Source organism: Rhinoderma darwinii, chromosome 2 (assembly GCF_050947455.1).
Source record: "Rhinoderma darwinii isolate aRhiDar2 chromosome 2, aRhiDar2.hap1, whole genome shotgun sequence".
Classification (NCBI taxonomy): domain Eukaryota; kingdom Metazoa; phylum Chordata; class Amphibia; order Anura; family Rhinodermatidae; genus Rhinoderma; species Rhinoderma darwinii.
This window is the reverse complement of record NC_134688.1, coordinates 100,028,118-100,047,230: the sequence shown is the minus strand read 5'-3', so window position 1 is coordinate 100,047,230 and position 19,113 is coordinate 100,028,118. Positions and strand designations below refer to the sequence as shown.

At 41.2% G+C, this 19,113-nt stretch overlaps 1 protein-coding gene across 1 annotated transcript in view; it reads right to left on the bottom strand.

Moving 5' to 3' along the window:
* Positions 1-17,897, bottom strand: part of B4GALNT1 (beta-1,4-N-acetyl-galactosaminyltransferase 1) — a 178,768-nt gene extending 160,871 nt beyond the window's left edge. The window contains exon 1 of the mRNA XM_075851967.1: positions 17,820-17,897. The gene's annotated coding sequence lies outside the window, so the exon portion shown is untranslated. The remainder of the gene's footprint in view (positions 1-17,819) is intronic.
* Between the last annotated feature and the right edge of the window lie 1,216 nt (positions 17,898-19,113).

Here is a 19,113-nt window from a genome sequence, read left to right as displayed (position 1 = left end):
AGAGGGGAATGGGAAGGGGTGGAAGGGGCAAGGAAGGAGATGAGGAGGGTGTTTTACTGCATTCTATAGTTATCCAAGTGAAAAGATGAGGATGGCATGGGCTATCCATGGACCCCAGATTTTGAAAAACTTTGGCCGTGTAACAGTTAGGACACCGGTAAGCTGTTTATTGGTCATAAAATATCCAATCGAGTGAGGAACTGGAATATGTGGCTCCTTCAAGGCATGAGCTATCGTTTGTTTAGGCGCCAGGAAAATAATAGAGAGGAGCCGATATTGCTCTTGAGGAATGGTGGAAGATTTGTGGTGTAGTAAAGCTTCTCTTGGATTTCTATTAGGGGAGAAGTATGGAATATGGCCTGGGTCAAATCATACACGAGGCCATAAAGGTGACACACAAGGGCAGGTCCACCACACGTGTAGCATGTCACCATTGGGGGTACACCCCCTACAGCAGTTGGATGGGTAGCCAGGAACATTGGCTCACATTTATCAAAAGTGGCGTCATTTTAGCCAATTTCTAAGTTAAAGGGAACCTGTCACCAGCATTTTAGCTATAAAGCCAGCAATACCTGGTGAAAGTGGGTGAAAAATCATTGTCATCTAAGCTATAAATATGTTCTAAGTAAGCTCTGCAGCTTTAGTATTCCGTTTTTCAGTGGTCCCACACCGTATGCAAATGAGCAGAAAAGAGTCAAATCTTCATCTGAAAAGAGTCAGATTTTCATTCCTCCAGCGTCTCAGAGTGGACTCCACCTCCTTCTTTTTGATTGACAGCTCCTTAGCCAGTCAGGGCCGGACAGGTGCTGGTGGTGGGCGGGGTTAAGAAGCTGAGTCCCAGAGGGAAAAATAATTACCATAAAAGGCGGGAAAAGTTTAAACGACTACATTTACTGACAGATGAGGACTTCAGGAAAAAAGAGAACAGGAACGAACTCTGGACAGCTGCGGCCATTGAGGGGTCAGGCGAGTTTGACAGGTAAGATGTTGATGACAGGATCCCTTTAAAGCTAGACTATTGACACATGTTGTGACAGATTTACTACTGCATGTTCCCTTCTTTGATAAATCATAACCTTTAACTTTCACACTGGCTAAAATCATAACACTTTTTCTACTTTTTTTAAGAAGTCACAAATGAGGAACAAAAATAGCATTTCATAAAGGAGTCTGAATCTTGGCTAAGCAGAAAGCTACGCCAACTTTTCACCCGACTTATAAAAGCTAACATTCATGGCGCAAATGTCACTAAATTCTGGTGCAAATAGTTAATAAATATGTCGAACAGCAAATTTAGACACAATTTTGGAGTAAAATGTTTAAAAAAAAACACAAATACATTGATAAATGTGGGCATGTGTGTAGTATCTGTGTGGGCACCATGCACCAACTCATAAGGACTTTGTAAGCGGATTCCATAGTATTGGTATTTATGGAGCAAGTGCAAATGGCTTTCCATGCTTCATCCCATATGTGATTCCCATTTCTAAACACAGTATGATGGGTAACACTATTCAGTGAGCAAAAAACAACAAAAATAAGGCACTAACAAATGCATCCAAAAGATGTAAAGCGGGTGCAGAGACTCATAAATTTAAAGGAACTTTATAAACCAGTGCTTGATTTGCGTTCTCTCAAGGGGATAGTGTGGAGTTTCTGTAGAGACGCAAAAAATATGATGTGATGAGCGGGTACAGAAAAGATAAAGAAGCCGAGTATAGTCTGCCGAGACAGGAAACCGTTAACATCAGGCAAGTAATAGAGCGTAGCATAGGTGGATAATTAGCTGTGAATAGGTATTTATATAGGTAATCCAGACTAAATAATCTAGGTGCTTTGAGGACCATTAGGCCAGGATCACACATGAAGTTTTAGGGTTTGTTCACATAGGGTGGATATGCTGCGTAGAAGTTCACAGCGAATCAGTCCTGGACGCCACAGGTAAGGGCATGACCACACGTGGCGGATTTCCTCCGCAACTGTCCGCATCAATGCCGCACAGAATCTGCGTTGCAGATTCTGCTGCGGATCTGCACAAAATGTGCAGTACATTGATGCGGACTAGCTGCTGCGGACTGCGGGAAAAGTGCTTCCCTTCTCCCTATCAGTGCAGGATAGAGAGAAGGGACAGCACTTTCCCTAGTGAAAGTAAACGATTTTCATACTTACCGGCCGTTGTCTTGGTGACGCGTCCCTCTTTCGGCATCCAGCCCGACCTCCCTGGATGACGCGCCAGTCCATGTGACCGCTGCAGCCTGTGCTTGGCCTGTGATTGGCTGCAGCCGTCACTTAGACTCAAACGTCATCCTGGGAGGCCGGACTGGAGACAGACGCAGGGAGTTCTCGGTAAGTATGAACTTATATATTTTTTTACAGATACACGTATATTGAGATCGGTAGTCACTGTCCCGGGTGCAGAAACAGTTACTGCCGATCGCTTAACTCTTTCAGCACCCTGGACAGTGACTATTTACAGACGTCTCCTAGCAACGCTCCCGTCATTACGGGAGCCCCATTGACTTCCTCAGTCTGGCTGTAGACCTAGAAATACATAGGTCCAGCCAGAATGAAGAAATGTCAAGTTACGCTCCGCACCACACATAACATCTGCGGACTTCATTGCGGAATTTCGATTCTCCATTGAAGTGAATGGAGAACTTCCGCAATGAGTCCGCAACCAGTCCGCCACTGCTCCGCAACAGACAGAGCATGCTGCGGACACCACATTCCGCTCCGCAGCCTATGCTCCGCAGCGGAATTGTACGCATCGTGTAAACGAACACTGCTAAATTAAAGTGAAAGTCAATGGAGAAACGGCTCCGCTGCGGATTAACGCTGCGGAGTGTCCGCAGCGGAATTTAAGTGAAATTCCGCCACGTGTGAACGTGCCCTAATTGTGGTGCAGTTTTTCGGCCAGAATGTCCGCTGCAGAAAACAGCACATAAAAAAACGTTATACTTACCTGTAGCCATAGCGACGCGTCCCTCTGACAAAAATGCAGCCTGGCTCCTGGGATGATGTTTCATCCCAGGTGACACTGCAGCCTGTGATTGGTTGCAGAAGTCACATGGGATGAAACATCTGCTGGACGCAGGAGCAAAGAGATGTGGGAAAGTATAGACTTTTTTTTTTTCTGAGTTGAGATTTTTGTAGCGGATTCGCAGCTTTTCCACCACAAAAATTGCAACATCTGCATTTTGTTGCAGGTTTTACTTCCCCATTGAATTTAATAGGGTAAACCTGCAACAGAAAACCAGTGATTCCGCAGCATATATTGAAATGCTGCGGATTAAAAAAAGCACTGCAGGTCAATTTATGAACATTTTTCCATAGAATTTTTTACGCAGCGTGTGGATGAGATTTGTTCAAATCTCATACACTTTACTGCTACTGTAATATGCTGCGGATTTTCCGCATTGAAATCTGTTGCTGAAAATCTGCAGTATTTAAGCCATGTTCAGACGTGGTGGAATTTTTCCGCTGCAAATGTCGGTGCAGATTCGGGGCAATTACGCAACAAATCTGCACCAACATTTGCATATTTGACAGGTAATTCAGACGTTGCAGATATCACAGCGGACTTGCCACAGATTTCAGTTTTTGCATTTGCAAAGGCCGAAATCTGCAGTGAAATTCCGCTTCTTCTCCGCAATGGAATGAGCATGCTGCGGAGGGGAAATTCTGCACCGCAGCCTAATTTCCGCACAGTTATTTTCTGCAACGCCTGAATATGTTTCCTAAAAATGTATAGAAACAAATGTAAAAAACGGCTGCTGCAGAATTCCACGGCGGACTGTCCGCAGCGGAATTCAACAGCAATTCCACCACATCTGAATGTGCCCTTATGCTTTGTTTGAACCCGGCCTTGATGCAGTTTCTGTGGCAGTTTTTTTTAGCCAAAGTCAGAAGTGGATCCAAAAGGAAGGGAAAGTATAAATAAAAGTCTGATGCATCTCCTTTTATGCATCTACTCAAAAAATTGTGCCATAAACTGCCACAAAAACTGCATCAAAAATGCGTGTGTGGTCCTAGCCTTAAAATTAACAGTAGGACTGTAGGGCCGAAGTAGCGTTCTTGAATATGGAAATGTTGAGGGGTTGTGACTTGGCGTTATTAGGCTGAGATGTCATGTCACAGTTGAAATGCATTTTTTTTCCCGCAAATCATGGAAAAACGTGACCATTTTAACTAAATTTTATGAAAATCGCTGCATAGTAGTGCAGTATTGCACTGCAGGCACGCAGCTCTCTCCATTCTGTTTAATGGGAGTTACGGAAACAGCCCAGCAAGCACTGCTTGGCTGTTTCCGTAACTCTCATACAACAGAATGGAGAGAGCCGTGCGTCTGCGCAGTCCTCTCTCCGCTAGTTCCTGCCTGGATTTGGCAGCTTGCATGACACCTTATTATGCACAGCAGAAAAGAGGATGATAGAAAAAGGGCAGCAGCGCATGTTTATTGCTTTTGCATTGTGGGGAATATACAGCTTTCTTTTTTTATCTTTACAGACCAGAAAATCCCTTTAAGCTCTGTATCCTGCAGAATTAGGTCATCTTCACACAGGGTGGATACGTAAAAGTACACAGCGTATCCGCCCTGGACCCCGCAGGGAATTTTTTTCCGCTGCAAAGATTGCAACATTTTAATTCAATGGGGAAAACCCGCAGCAGAAAACCAATGATTCCGCAGTGATTCTGCTGTGGATTAAATGGGTGACATTTGTTCAAATCTCATCCACTCTGCTGCTACTGTTTACGCTGCGGATTTTCCGAGATGAAATACGTTGTAGAAAATCTACAAAATTTATGCTACGTGTGAACATGCCCTTGTGGGGTTCCCCAAGGAGTGGTCCAGGAAACACTTACAGACTGAAGAAGGACCCCCAGGTCCGAAAAGTTGCTACACCAAACAATTAAATGGAACCATATGTGTAAATAAAATCTGTTGACGCACATGAGACGTCTGTTCATACTTTCTGCTCGGTTATTATTTAGTGGATCCTCAGGACAGCACATTCTACAGATACAACAGAAGAGTGTGAGCATCACATTACTGGCAGAATTATAAATGCAGCTCTAAAGTACAATATAGGCTGTAAGTCAGGATCAGTTAGGAGACAAGTAATGCAGGGTATTTACAATGTTACTCAACTTTTTTTCGTAGATTCATTCTAAACTACAAAATAGAGAAGTTTGAAGCAGCTTTATAGGTAGAGCTTCTCTTTAAACCAATTTAATTATCAAATGATGCAAATAAATAGTAATCACAAACGTCAAAACCTACACACATCTTTCTTTTACTGAAATATAAAAACAATGTTATTTATTTTAGGAGTAACAGGATATATGATATGTGTATAGTGTTGATGTTACTAGAATGTTTGCAGTTGTGGTTTTTCCGGCTTTCCTGGCCTGTTGCCTGGAAATACATGTATAACCAACCTTAGAAGACCTAATAGCTGCCTGGGTTTAGGGCTCATGTAGGTACCCAGACATTTAGAAGGGATCCACATGGGAATATAAGCATCCCTGTGGATTCCTTTTAGGGGTTAATAGTATTCGGAAGAAAGTTTATTCCGCAGGTTGCATGACCGACTGAATGGTCTGCCCAGTGATGACAGTCAGCGAGGGAGATTCGGAAGACCCGGCAATGGGATAAGGAGTGGACATATTGCATTTTGGTAGGCTCCTCTGACGGAGCAAAACAACAGAATACCGAACGCAGATGTGAACATAGCCTTACGGATCTTTCATACTGATGCAATACTGATAAAATACTGACGACATACTGATGCAAAATCATCCCTAATACCTGTTAGCGATATTTACAAATGCTGCTGAGTGAGGCCTTAACACCACATAACTTTAATCCCAGTATATTTGCATATGGTTCCTTGCGAGATTACATCACTTTCTGTAGTGGGAAAATCTACATGATGGCCTATCCAGATTTTTGGAGGATTTCTCACCTATTTAAATTAAAGGAGGGAAATCTGCATCTGAAAACATGCAAATGTCTGAACATACCCTAATAAATATCCCAGAGAGAAGCAATGCCAGAATAACCCAATGTGCTTGTGATGTCGCTTCTCCTCAATTATTTATTATTTACATATATTTAAATCACTTGTGTATTATACTTTTTAAAAAATAATAAAATATGTATAATAAAAATATATATAAAATATGAAAGCCACCAAGAAGAACGAGCAGAAGGCTGCAAGATAAGTGTTTTTCCTCATGGGAACCTTGGGGCAATCTTTAATAACAGACTGGGTCACGGCCTAAATAGCAATTTATATGTACGATACTTATCTATACCCTGCGGACACGTCAGCAAAATAAAAATGTGTATTTGTAGAAGCCTATATTTTGTCTCTGGATGTGAAGACACAGGCCATCAAAAAACAGCACAAGTTTTACTAATTGGTATCTATAGTAGATAAACAGAAACGGTAGGTTGATCGATGAATTCCATAGATTGTTAGATGTTTTGGATTAATAGATGTCATAGATAGATAGATAGATAGATAGATATGGGATGGATAGATAGATAGATAGATATGAGATAGATGGATGGATAGATAGATAGATAGATAGATAGATATGAGATAGATGGATGGATAGATAGATATTAGATAGATAGATATGAGATAGATAGATAGATATGAGATAGATGGATGGATAGATAGATATTAGATAGATAGATATGAGATAGATAGATAGATATGAGATAGATGGATGGATAGATATGAGATAGATAGATAGATAGATATGAGATAGATGGATGGATAGATAGATATTAGATAGATAGATAGATAGATAGATAGATAGATAGATAGATAGATAGATAGATAGATATGAGATAGATAGATAGATATGAGATAGATGGATGGATAGATAGATAGATATGAGATAGATAGATGGATGGATAGATAGATATGAGATAGATAGATAGATAGATAGATAGATAGATAGATAGATAGATAGATAGATAGATAGATAGATAGATACTGCTGTTTATGCTTACCAGGAAAATGTAAAACTATTCATTAGGCTTTTTATATTTTTTTAATATACAATAGCATTGGAGCTTTGTGCCGGTGTTATGAGCAGCCCAATCCATATCCCCTTAGTGACCAACAGTACGCCTTTTTACGTTCCTCACTAATGGGCTTTAGGCTAATGCGACGCCTTTTAACGTGATCGCATTAGCCTAAAGTAGCGCCGAAATTAAAGATCGGGGCTCCGTTCTCTCAGCTACCGGAGGTAGCTGAGAGTTCGGGGCAACGACCAGAGACCATAACGAGTGGTCTCTGGTCACGTGATCGCCGTGAATCGCTATTTCACGGCGTTCACGCTAAACCGGCGGATAATCGCCATTTCTCTCTCCTCTCATGGAATAACTCCTTAGAGAGGAGAGAGAACGGGTAAATAGTGCGCCCTCCCCTCCCCCGTCCGATCCCCCCCCCGTCCGATTCCCCCCCCCCCCCAAAATGGCGCCCGAGTGCGCTTTGCATAACTTACCTGTGTCGTCATCTGGCACAGCAACAATCAGGGACCGTTGTGACTGGTCCCTGATCAGGTGATCTCTGTGATAAAACCTATCACAGAGATCACTGACAGTTATTTTCAAAACACAGCCAGGACATGGGCTGTGTTTCTCTCTCCTCCCATTGTAGTTGTTCTGAGAGGAGAGAGAAATCAGTCTAAGTCCTGTGCTGTGAAGAAAGAAAGTGATAAAAAAAATCATAGTTCTTATTACACACATATATATATATATATATAATATATCAAATCTATATTAGCGTCAGCGCTAGTTTAGCGTTAGTGCTAGTTTACCGTTAGTTCTAGTTTAGCGTTAGTGCTAGTTTAGCGTTAGTTTAGCGTTACTTTAGGGTTAGGGCTAGTTTAGCGTTCGTGTTTAGGGCCGTTTAGAATTAATTTTACGTCTGTTATATAAAATAAAAAAAAATATAAAAAAAAAATATATATAAAAAAAATAAATAATAATTTGTGTCGTTTTTAGGATTTTAGGTTTACTTTAGGGTTAGGACTTATAGGGCATATATATATATATATATATATATATACACATCTATAAATATGTCTCAGCGTATGTACAGCGCGGAGCAAGCCTACGCCTTGCTATGTTCCGACACTTCTGAAAGCGAAACAGACACCGCTTCAGAATTTGTTCCAGACAGTGACAGTGACGATTCTAATTCCACCGCTGAACCCCATAGTCCTATGGTGGTGGATACGTCAGTCGCTGTAGAGGTGTCAAGTGCAGGGCCGAGTGTTGCAGTCCCTCCCGTGATGTGGGATCCCTCACTATCATTTTCCCCCCAAGTACCCCAATTTGAAGCGACCCCAGGAATTAGTGTCGACGTCCAAAATTTTACCCCCTATAATTTTTTTAATTTATTTATATGTGATACGCTCCTAGACTTGATAGTCCAGCAGACTAATCTGTATGCTAGGCAGTTTGTTCTACAAAAGCCTGCATCTATGTACTCCAGAATGTGGAGCCCCACAAGTGTCCCAGAAATAAAAAAATTTTTAGGCATTACCCTCAATATGGGTTTGGTTAAAAAACCCTCTGTCCGGTCCTACTGGACTTGTAGTGCTGTCCACGCTACCCCTGTATTTGCAGCAGTGATGTCCAGAAACCGCTATGAGGCCCTAATGCGATTCATGCATTTTACTGATAATTCCCAAGTCCCCCCAAGAAGTGACCCAGCTTATGATCGGCTTAATAAATTAAGGCCATTAATCACCCTTCTAAATGATTTATTTTTAAAGTTGTACACCCCTGACAAAAATTTGTCAGTAGATGAATCGCTCATGAGCTTCAAAGGGCGTCTTTCCTTTCGTCAATTCATCCCTTCCAAACGAGCCAGATATGGGGTGAAATTGTACAAAGTGTGCGAGAGCACAACGGGTTACACCTGCGGTTTCAAAATCTATGAAGGCAGGGACTGCCAAATTTATACCCCAGGCTGCCCAGAAACTATTGGCACCTCTGGCAAAATTGTGTGGAACCTAATGGAGCCATTTCTGCACAAGGGGTACCACGTCTATACAGACAATTTTTATACCAGCGTTGCCCTTTATAAAGCCCTCCATGCTGCAAATACAGGGGCCTGTGGGACAGTACGGAAGAACAGAGTGGGACTCCCACAACAGTTGGTGTCCAGGCGTTTGGGAAAGGGAACATCCATGGCCCTTGCAAGTCAGGAATTGCTTGCAGTGAAGTGGGCCGACAAGAAGGATGTCTACATGCTGTCCACCGTACACACGGACACCACTGTGGCAATTACGGAGAGGGGGGCTACCACTGCAAAGCAGAAACCTGTCTGTGTAGCAGACTACAACAAATTTATGGGGGGTGTAGACCTTTCCGACCAGGTGCTTCAGCCTTACCTGGTGAAGCGCAAAAATAAGGCCTGGTACAAAAAGGTAGCAATCTACCTCATCCAGGTTGCTACCTATAACAGTTTTGTTATTTTCAAAAAAGCCCAAGGAACGCTCACTTTCCTTCAATTTCAGGAGAAGGTCATTGAGCATCTCCTTTTTGAGTCCACTATACCGGCACAATCCTGCGAATCTGAGGATGTGCGCAGGCTTTCAGAGCGCCACTTTTTACACCCTATTCCCTCCACTGAGACCCAAAAATATCCCCAAAAAAGGTGTCGGGTATGTAGCAGGCATGGCAGGAGGAGGGATACCCGCTTTTATTGCCCCATGTGTCCATCAAAACCAGCCCTTTGTAACTACCCCTGTTTCGAAACCTTTCACACGGTTGCAAATTACTAGAATTTAACACAAAAAAAAATAATGGGTTGGGGGCCTTTTTAGGGAGTCAATTTCTTTATATTTTCTTTTTAGTTCGTGGGCTTTCCAAGTAGGGATTATTTCTTGTGGGAGAGGTTGTAGAGCACATTTTTTTCAGACCGTGAAACTAATTTTACCCCTTATGATTTTTTTTATTTATTTGTGGGTGATCAAGTGCTGGAATTAATTGTCCAGTACAAAATCCCACATCCACAATTTTTTTATTTTGACTGTTCTTATGACTATGTCCTGCCACATACAGCGGTTACATTCCTAATTCTGTACCGTGATACGGGCATGATCTTTTTTTTTATTTGGAGGATCTCTAATAATTGAGCTGTTCCTTATCAATACACCATGGGCTTTGTTACGGTTCTTCTGGAAATACTGACAACATTTTGGGGATTAGTGATCCTTTACTGTTCCTATAGATGGTTTTGGACACTGTCCCTTTATATATTCTGTAGGTGATTGGTTGTTTTGTGCACATAGCGGTTCCTACCTTGCCGGGCAGGGGTCTGTTATGGTGTACCGCGTCACTTGGCACATTCGTCCCTCATAAGGATTGATGGAGCTAAAGAGACGTTGTACAACCAGTCACTGAAAAAAAAAATCCTTGTCATGACAGCCCTGCAGGTGTTCTTCTATCTAGTGAACAGACTCGAGTTTGCAACATAGTTGGATACATTTTCCTCCATTTGTTTGAAGATATTGCCCGTCACTCCAGTACAGTTTATTTTTTCCTCTCTGACTGATTTTATATTAGGACAGAATTCTGTCCACAATGACATCATAATGGCACCAACTGCTTCTTCAGCAAGACATAGTCATAAGTACAGGCAAATACGTCTATAGCGATATGTAACTATTATGAATACACGGCTTCACTTCTCTTCTGTGCCGCACAAATTTATTAATGTGGCATATTTCTAACAAAATAACCTTCTACCACGTCTCCTCTATTTCATGTGGAAACGTAATAAAAGCTTGAAGAAAACATTATATACCCATAGTGTCTGAAATGATACCCATTAATTCCTCCTTGAAAAAATGTTTGGTCCGCATGCCCACTACACCACTAAATGAATACCTTTAGGGGTTTAGTTTTTAAAATGGGGTCATTTCTGCGTGGTTTTTTTTTTGTTCAGGCAGCTCAATGCCTCTAAATGCATGATATGGGGCCGAGAATTTATTCAATTGTGCCCTGAAAGCCAAAGGGTGCTCCCTCTATTTTTGGCCCAGCCACACGTCTAATAAGCAGATTATGGCAACAATGAGAGTATTTTTGAAAACAGGAGAAACGGGGTGATAGATTTTGGGGTGTGTTTCTTCATTTTCATGTTCGCTTTACAAAGAAATCGGTCTTCAAAGTGATACTTTTATATAAAAAGTGATTTATTTTTTTTATTTCACCAGCTATGCATTAAATTTAGCAAAAAACTGTGGGGTCAAAATACTCACTACACCCCTAGATAAATACCTTAAGGGGTCTAGTTTTCTAAATGGGGTCGTTTATGGGGAGTTTCTATCGTTCTGGTAGTTCAAAACCTCTCCAAATGTACAGTGGGGCCTAAAACATTTTCAAGCAAAATAGGAGTCCTGAAAGCCTCCGGGTGCTCCCTCCCTTTCGGGCCCTGTCGTGTGTCCAGGCAACGCATTAGGGTCACAATGGGGGCATTTTTGAAAACAGGAGAAACAGGGTGATAGATTTTTGGGTGTGTTTCTTCATTCTCATGGTCGCTTTACAAAGAAATCGGTCTTCAAAGTGATACTTTTATGAAAAAAGTTAAATTATATTTTTTTATGCCTGCTTTGCATGAATTCTTACAAAAAAACTGTGGGGTCAAAATACTTACAACACCCCTTAATAAATACCTTAAGGGGTCTAGTTTTCAAAATGGGGTCACTTGTGGGGGTTTCCACCATTCTGACACCTATGAGCCTATGAAAACCTGGCTTGGTGCAGGAAAACAAAATGTACTACAAAATTTATAAAATTATTACTTAACTTGTAAGTCCTCTAAATTGCTCAAAAATTTTTTTTTTTTTTCAAAAGTGCTGCCAAAATAGAGTAAAGAGATGGAAATATATATTGAATAAAAAAAATTGTACAGTATGTGTGTACATATGTGACATATTGCAGTTAAAAATAGGGAAAAATGATAATTTTTACAAAATCTCTTCAATTTTTCAATTTTTTAAGTTATTTCCGCAAATCGTATCAGTCTACTTTTACCACTAAAATAAAGTACAACATGTGACGAAAAAACAATGTCAGAATTACTTGGATATTCAAAACTTTCACAGAGTTATTCTCTGATAAAGTCACACATACCAGATTTGACAAATTTGGCTTGGTCATTAAGGTCCAAACAAGCTTGGTCACTAAGGGGATATGGATCAATTTGTTGATATACAAGAATTAGTAGGCAATGAAAATTAGACACACACTGTGTATACTGTATAACGTCTGACTTAAAAACGAAGTAAACCTTTGTTAGAATTTTTATTATTATTACTAAATTAATGCACTTAGTGTTTCTAATCAACTTTCAACATTACTTTTATTATAAAATGTTTTTACTTTTTAAGATACAGCTTCTATGTAGGCTGTAAACATAGAAGCTGTATCGTTCTGTCTCAGCCGATCCCATCAGTTTAGCTGTACCGATGGCTCGACTGAGAGCGTGAACACACAGGGTCCGAACTTAGATTTGATCAATATAAGCTGGACCCTGTGTGTCAGAGATGCGCAGGACCCAATCTCAGCTGAGCCGTTAATTCAACTGAACTGACGGCTCGGCTGAGACAGAACTATGCAATAAAATAAAATAAAATTAATAAAAGTGATTTGGAAAGTTGCTTACAAACACTAAATACATTCATTTAATAATAAGTTTTAAAAATTGCTTACAAAGATGTACATAGCCTTAAGGCTATGTTCACACTGAGTTTTTTGCAGGCATAAAATTCTTCCTCAAAATTCGGTCTGGAATTTTAAGGCACATTTTGATCTGCCTGCACGCCATCTGGCGCGTTTATTTGTGGCGTTTTTCGCCCGCGGACTTCAATGGAGATTCTAAATTCCGCAATGAAATCCGCAGATGTTATGTGTGTTGCGGTGCGTATTGGTTTTTTCTAACAGGATATTCTGGCTGGACCTATGTATTTCTAGGTCTATAGCCAGACTAAGGCCCCATGCCCACGAACGTAAAGATGCCCGGGCCGTAATTACAGCACGGGCAGGCCCATAGAAGTCTATGGGGCTCCCGTAATTACGGGTGACTACGTGTGAGCACCCGTAATTACGGGAGCGTTGCTAGGCGACGCCAGGAGATAGTCACTGTCCAGGGTGCTGAAAGAGTTAAATGATCGGCAGTAACTGTTTCAGCACCCTGGACAGTGACTACCGATCTCAATATAGATCAACCTGTAAAAAAAATAGAAGTTCATACTTACCGAGAACTCCCTGCTTCTTCCTCCAGTCCGGCCTCCCGGGATGACGTTTCAGTCCAAGTGACGGCTGCAGCGGTCACATGGACTGCCGCGTCATCCAGGGAGGTCGTGCTGGATGGTGAAAGAGGGACGCGTCACCAAGACAACGGCCGGGTAAGTAAGAATTTATTTTACTTTTACTAGGGAAAGGGCTGTCCCTTCTCTTTTTCCTGCACTGATAGAGAGAAGGGAAGCCCTCTTCCCCTGAATACGCAACGGCTAGTCCGCATCAATTTACTGCACATTTTAGGCAAAGCCGCAACAGAATCTGCAGCGCAGATTGTGCGGCATTGATGCGGACAGTGGCGGCAGAAATACGCCACGTCTGGCCATGCTCTAAAACTCCACACCAATAGTGGGACCTGCTTGGGCAGGGGTGGCAGCTGTGTAAGAGCATATCATGGGCATCTCATCCAGAAAGTGATAGGATGAAGATTCCATTCTTTGTAGACCTTTTTTTTATTTTGTGGAACTCCTTTAAGAAGCATTTCTTATTAAATACATAAAATACCATCAAATATAAAAAAAATATATCCAGTGATTTTTAGTTATATCTGTACATAGGAAAGCTTGGTAACAACCAATATGATGGTCATTGTATCTCCAATAGGAATTTCCCCAGTTTTCCTAGACACCTTAGTAGCAAATCTGATTAGGCCTCATGCACACGGCCATGCCCGTAATCAAGGCCACCCGCATTTTCGGCACTTGCTCCCATATAAAGTATGTGAGCACGGTCCGTAAAAAGCAAAAGATAGAACATGTCCTATCTTTTGCAGAGGCTTTCTACGGCTCGGACGCCTTCCCGCAAATATACAGAAAGGTGACCTTGGTCAATAGAAATAAATGGGTCCGTAATTGTGAACCGTAATTACGGACGAAATCTACGGTCATGTGCATGGGGCCTTATACTGTATATACAGCGAAACATTCCCCTGCTCTAATATTACTGCCTTAGGCTTCCTCCACACACACTTTTTTGTGTTGTGCTTTTTTGACCAAAAAAAACGCATCTCAAGAAACTCCAGTGTTTTTATTAATAGTGTGTTTTACTACCTGCCTTTTTTTAGGTGCCATTTTTCACATTGCAAATCATGTGATTCATAGATCATGTGATGCAAAGATTCCTCTTTGCAACACGTGATTTATATGGAAAAATCGCCACCAAAGAAAAAGCAAAAATAAACCGCACCACATATTAACACGTGCATCTTTTTGAAGAGGCAAAAAAAAAAAAACTATGGAGGTCTATGGGAGAAAAACGCCACAAAATGCTGGGAAAAACGTCAAAGGGGGCGCCACAAATGAATATTTAGGAGTGTTAGTCAATGTGTGCAGAGAACTATGTAAACAATATATAGGGCAAGAAAACACGTATATTAGACTGCACCTCCAATATGAATGAAATCACCTTATTATAACATTACAAAAACAAAAAAGGGTTAAAAGCATTTAAAAATGTACAGACATGTGCCGGACCCAAGTCCTGTCTTATGAGAGCCGGGCTCCTGCTCCAACGGTAGCGATCGAAGTTTACTTCAATCGCAGCCGTTTAACCCATTAGATTAGATGCCGCGGTCAATAGAGACCGCTGCATTTAAATCATTTGCAGAGGGAGTGAGCTCCATCTCTCACCCATCAGCGGCCAACAAATGCAATCGCGGGCCTCCAATGGGGTGTCATGGCAGCCGGGGGCCTAATAAAAGCCCCCAGGTCTGCCCTGGGTATATACCTATTAGCAATAATGCGCTGGTGTACTAAGTATACCAAAGCATTATAGCAGTGATCTGAAGATCGTACAGTGAAGTCCCCTAGTGGGACTAAAAAAATAAGTAATAAATGTGAAAATAATAAAAATTATTAATAAAGATTAAAGTAAAAAAAACAAAAAAACATTTATTTCCATAACAAGTGGTTTTATTTAGTAAAAGTGTAAAAAATTTAATAAAAGTACACATATGTGATATCACCGTGACCCAAACAATAAAGTTAGCATGTAACTTAAACCGCAAGATGAACGCTGTAAAAAAATGCAAAAAACAATGGCGAAATTGCTATTTTTTCCATTGCCCCCCAAAAAAGTCATAATAAAAGTTAATCAATAAGTCCCATGTACCTCAAAACAGTACCAATCAAAACCACATCTCGTCCCGCAAAAAACAAGCCCTCACATGACTACCCCAGTGACCACAGCGCTAATCATTGAGCCATTAAAACCATCTGATCTTCTGGCCGTTTTTCACGGCATCCGATCGTTTTCAGGGACCCTTTCACCCATTCCACGGACCACGGACGAGACTCGGCCGGCACACTTACCCATTGGGCCGTCTGTCCTTATTCCACAGCCTATTTGGGTCATGTATCAATTTTCTCTATCATGATCATTTCTCTTTAGATCCAATAGCGTCTGCTTTTTGTGCCTAGGACTGCGCTGCTTGTGACGACGAGTGGTCAGTGCTGTACCCGCCTATTGCAGATGGGTTCACCAAGCTAATATATATATTTGTAATTTGTTCATATTTGCATGGCTATAGTTTCCCCTCATCGGGGTATAGATATTATCTTGCACTTTATATACCTTCCAGGTTTACTAGTTGCACATAATACATTTATACGGCTATTGTGTTGCGTTCTTTTGATATTGGAATCCTATTTGAGATTTCTGTCCGTGATTTGCTTCCTGTTTCATTTTTACCGGTTTGCTGATTATTTCTGTTTTTTTAATGGTTTTATATTTTGTATGTAGTGTATAATAAAGTTTGGTCTTTTCATTCCCGTTTTTTTTTTCGTATCCCTTTTGGGTGTGCGCAATTTTGTACATGTGCCTTTTCCTCTCCTAGTATACAATCCTTATCTTGACTCTGATAACTTACTGCAGCGTGATATTATCACTAAATTCATTGAACATTTTTTTTAAAAGTCAAGTTAAAGTTTCTTACCACTGTGTACTTAATCCGTTAAAAGCGCTACATTCGTAATATCTGTATCTTCCTATGGACTTGCCATGATTGTTTTGGGTATTATTATACATTTATTCGATTGTCCGTATATTAATTGACTAATTGTAGGGTTCATTCATAGACTAGGCGTGTTTTGTCAGATCAATGCCTAATGCCCACGACCGTGTGTGCCGGCCGAGTCCCGTCCGAGGTCCGTGGAATGGGTCCATGAAAATTATTGGATGCCGTGAAAACGGCCAGAGGATCAGATGGTTTTATTGGCTCATTGATTAGCGCTGTGGTCTTGTGACACTGGGGTTTCAAACCTGACCAAGGCAATGTCTCTATGTTCTCCCCAAAGCATGTGTTTCCTCCGGCATCCGTCCACACTCCATATAGTGATTTGTTAAAAAGGATCTGTCAGATGTCCTGACATGTCTAATTTAGTCAATTATTGTATTCCCCATAAAATCACAATTCTAGAACATATTTTATTAGAACTCTGCGTTCTGCAATTCCTCTGTTATAACTCCTAGAAATGTCTGAATAAATTGACAACTGGGTGTCAAAGGGGCGTGTCCCTACAGTCTCCTCTCAGCACTGATTGGTCATTGTCAGTCTGTGTAGGGACGCACATCCAACTGGTAACACCCAGTTGTCATTTTTTTCCAGAAATTTCTAGTAGGAATAACAGAGGAACAGAACAACATAGAGTTCTGAGAAAATATGCTCCAGAATTGTTATTTCATGGGGAATACAACAATTTACTAATAGAGACGTGTCAGGAGAGGTGGCAGGTTCACTCTAATCTGTATGACATATGACTCAGCAAATAAGAAAATTAGATTGTGAGTCCCACTGGGGAAATGGATGAATATATCCTCTGTGGGGCACATTATGCTGCTATAAGAGACACTAAAACCCACAGACACTGTACAGACTGTAAGATCATGACATATCTGGCCGGCTTCACGTCTTCTAGACGCTCCTTTGCAGATAGATAGATAGATAGATAGATAGATAGATAGATAGATAGATAGATAGATAGATAGATAGATAGATAGATAGATAGATAGAGCAGCTTGTTGCAGGGATGACAATGATCTCTCAATGTATAGGATGAATGAGGAGACTGTGATCTGCAGCAGGAACAATGAGACGACATTGCAGCATATTGCACCCATATGAATCGCTCTGTATGATACTCCGTGGTTATAGGATTAGATGATGTTGCCGATCAGATTATATAGACATCAGAGATAGGAATCGCCATTGAACACTGAATTGGAATTCTCGTTAACGCAATGCGGCATTCTGGGCTGTGTGTATGACTGATATACGGAGAACACCCAGACCTGCTTCCAGCCGGCAGACAATGGACCCTGATGTCAATCCCAGCACAGACAATGGACGCATCTATTATACCACCCCCCACTCTATACGTCTGCAGTCATGTCTGGAACGGCTACAGTATATACATTATATATACATTATACATACATTATACATACATTATAAACGGGGACACCACGAAGCATGTCAGGTCCTTACCTCAGTCCTTAGAAAATTGTCAGCGACCTCTGCGCTTATCTCTCACTCGCATCTGTCGCTGCTTTCTCCCTGGTGGTGCAAAACCAATTACGATTGCAGATGCAGCACTAGCGCCTTCTCTGGTGAAAGGGCGAACTGCAGGCATTGACGACAGTCCATTGCGTTGACAGAGAAAGGTGGTGTGTACCCTCCACAGCACGTGGGCACAGTACACAGCAAATAGGCACAGCTCTTATATTAATACAACCACATGGAATCATTGAAAACAATAGGCACAGCTCTTATATTAATACAACCACATGGAATCATTGAAAACAATAGGCACAGCTCTTATATTAATACAACCACATGGAATCATTGAAAACAAGTATTTGCCTGTAAAAAGTGCAAATTTGTACATCAGGAGTAGTGGGTAGGGCTCAATCCACATCATGTTTTTCTATAAAGTTGGCAATATATATTGGAAGAAAAAAAAAAGTGTCCAAACAATAGCCATAGACTTCTATTGTCCAGACATACGCCAAAAGTGTGCCCCTTTGGCATACGTGTAGGTGTGATAGGTCTCTGTCTGAATAACTTTTTTTGTTTTAGGCGTCGTTCACATATGCGTCAGGGTTCCGTTCCGTCGGAGCTCTCCATCGGAACGGAGCCCTGACTGACAGAAAACAACAGAACCCTTGCACAACGGAGACAAACTGAAACCGTTGGCACCAGATCCATCACCATTGAAATCAATGGTGATGGAAACGGAAACCTACGGTTTCAGTTTGTGTGAGGGCTCTGTTCCGACAGAAAGCTCAGACGGAACGGAGCCCTGACGCAGATGTGAACGTAGCCTTAAGGGCACATTCACACGTGGCGGAATTGCAGTTGAATTCCGCTGTGGACAGTCCGCCGTGGAATTCTGCAGCAGCCGTTTTTTCTACCCCCAAACTGCGAGAAAAAAAAAATATTTCTCCCGCATAAAACAAGACCTCATACAGCCACGTCAACGAAAAAATAAAAAAGTTATGGCTGCTGAAATGCAGGGAGGCAAAACCAGAAAAATTTAGCTGGTCAATAAGGAGTTAAAAGTGTTTTAATTGTGCAGAAGTAGTAAAACATCAAAAAACCTATACATATCATATTTGACATCGCCGTAATCGTACTGACCCATAAAATGAAGTTACGCATTGTGAATGGCGTAAATTTGAAACACGAAAAACAATGCTGGAATAGCTGTTTTTTTTAAATTCCTTCCCAATTAGTTTTTTTAAAAGTCAATCAATATGATATATACACCCATAAATTGTAC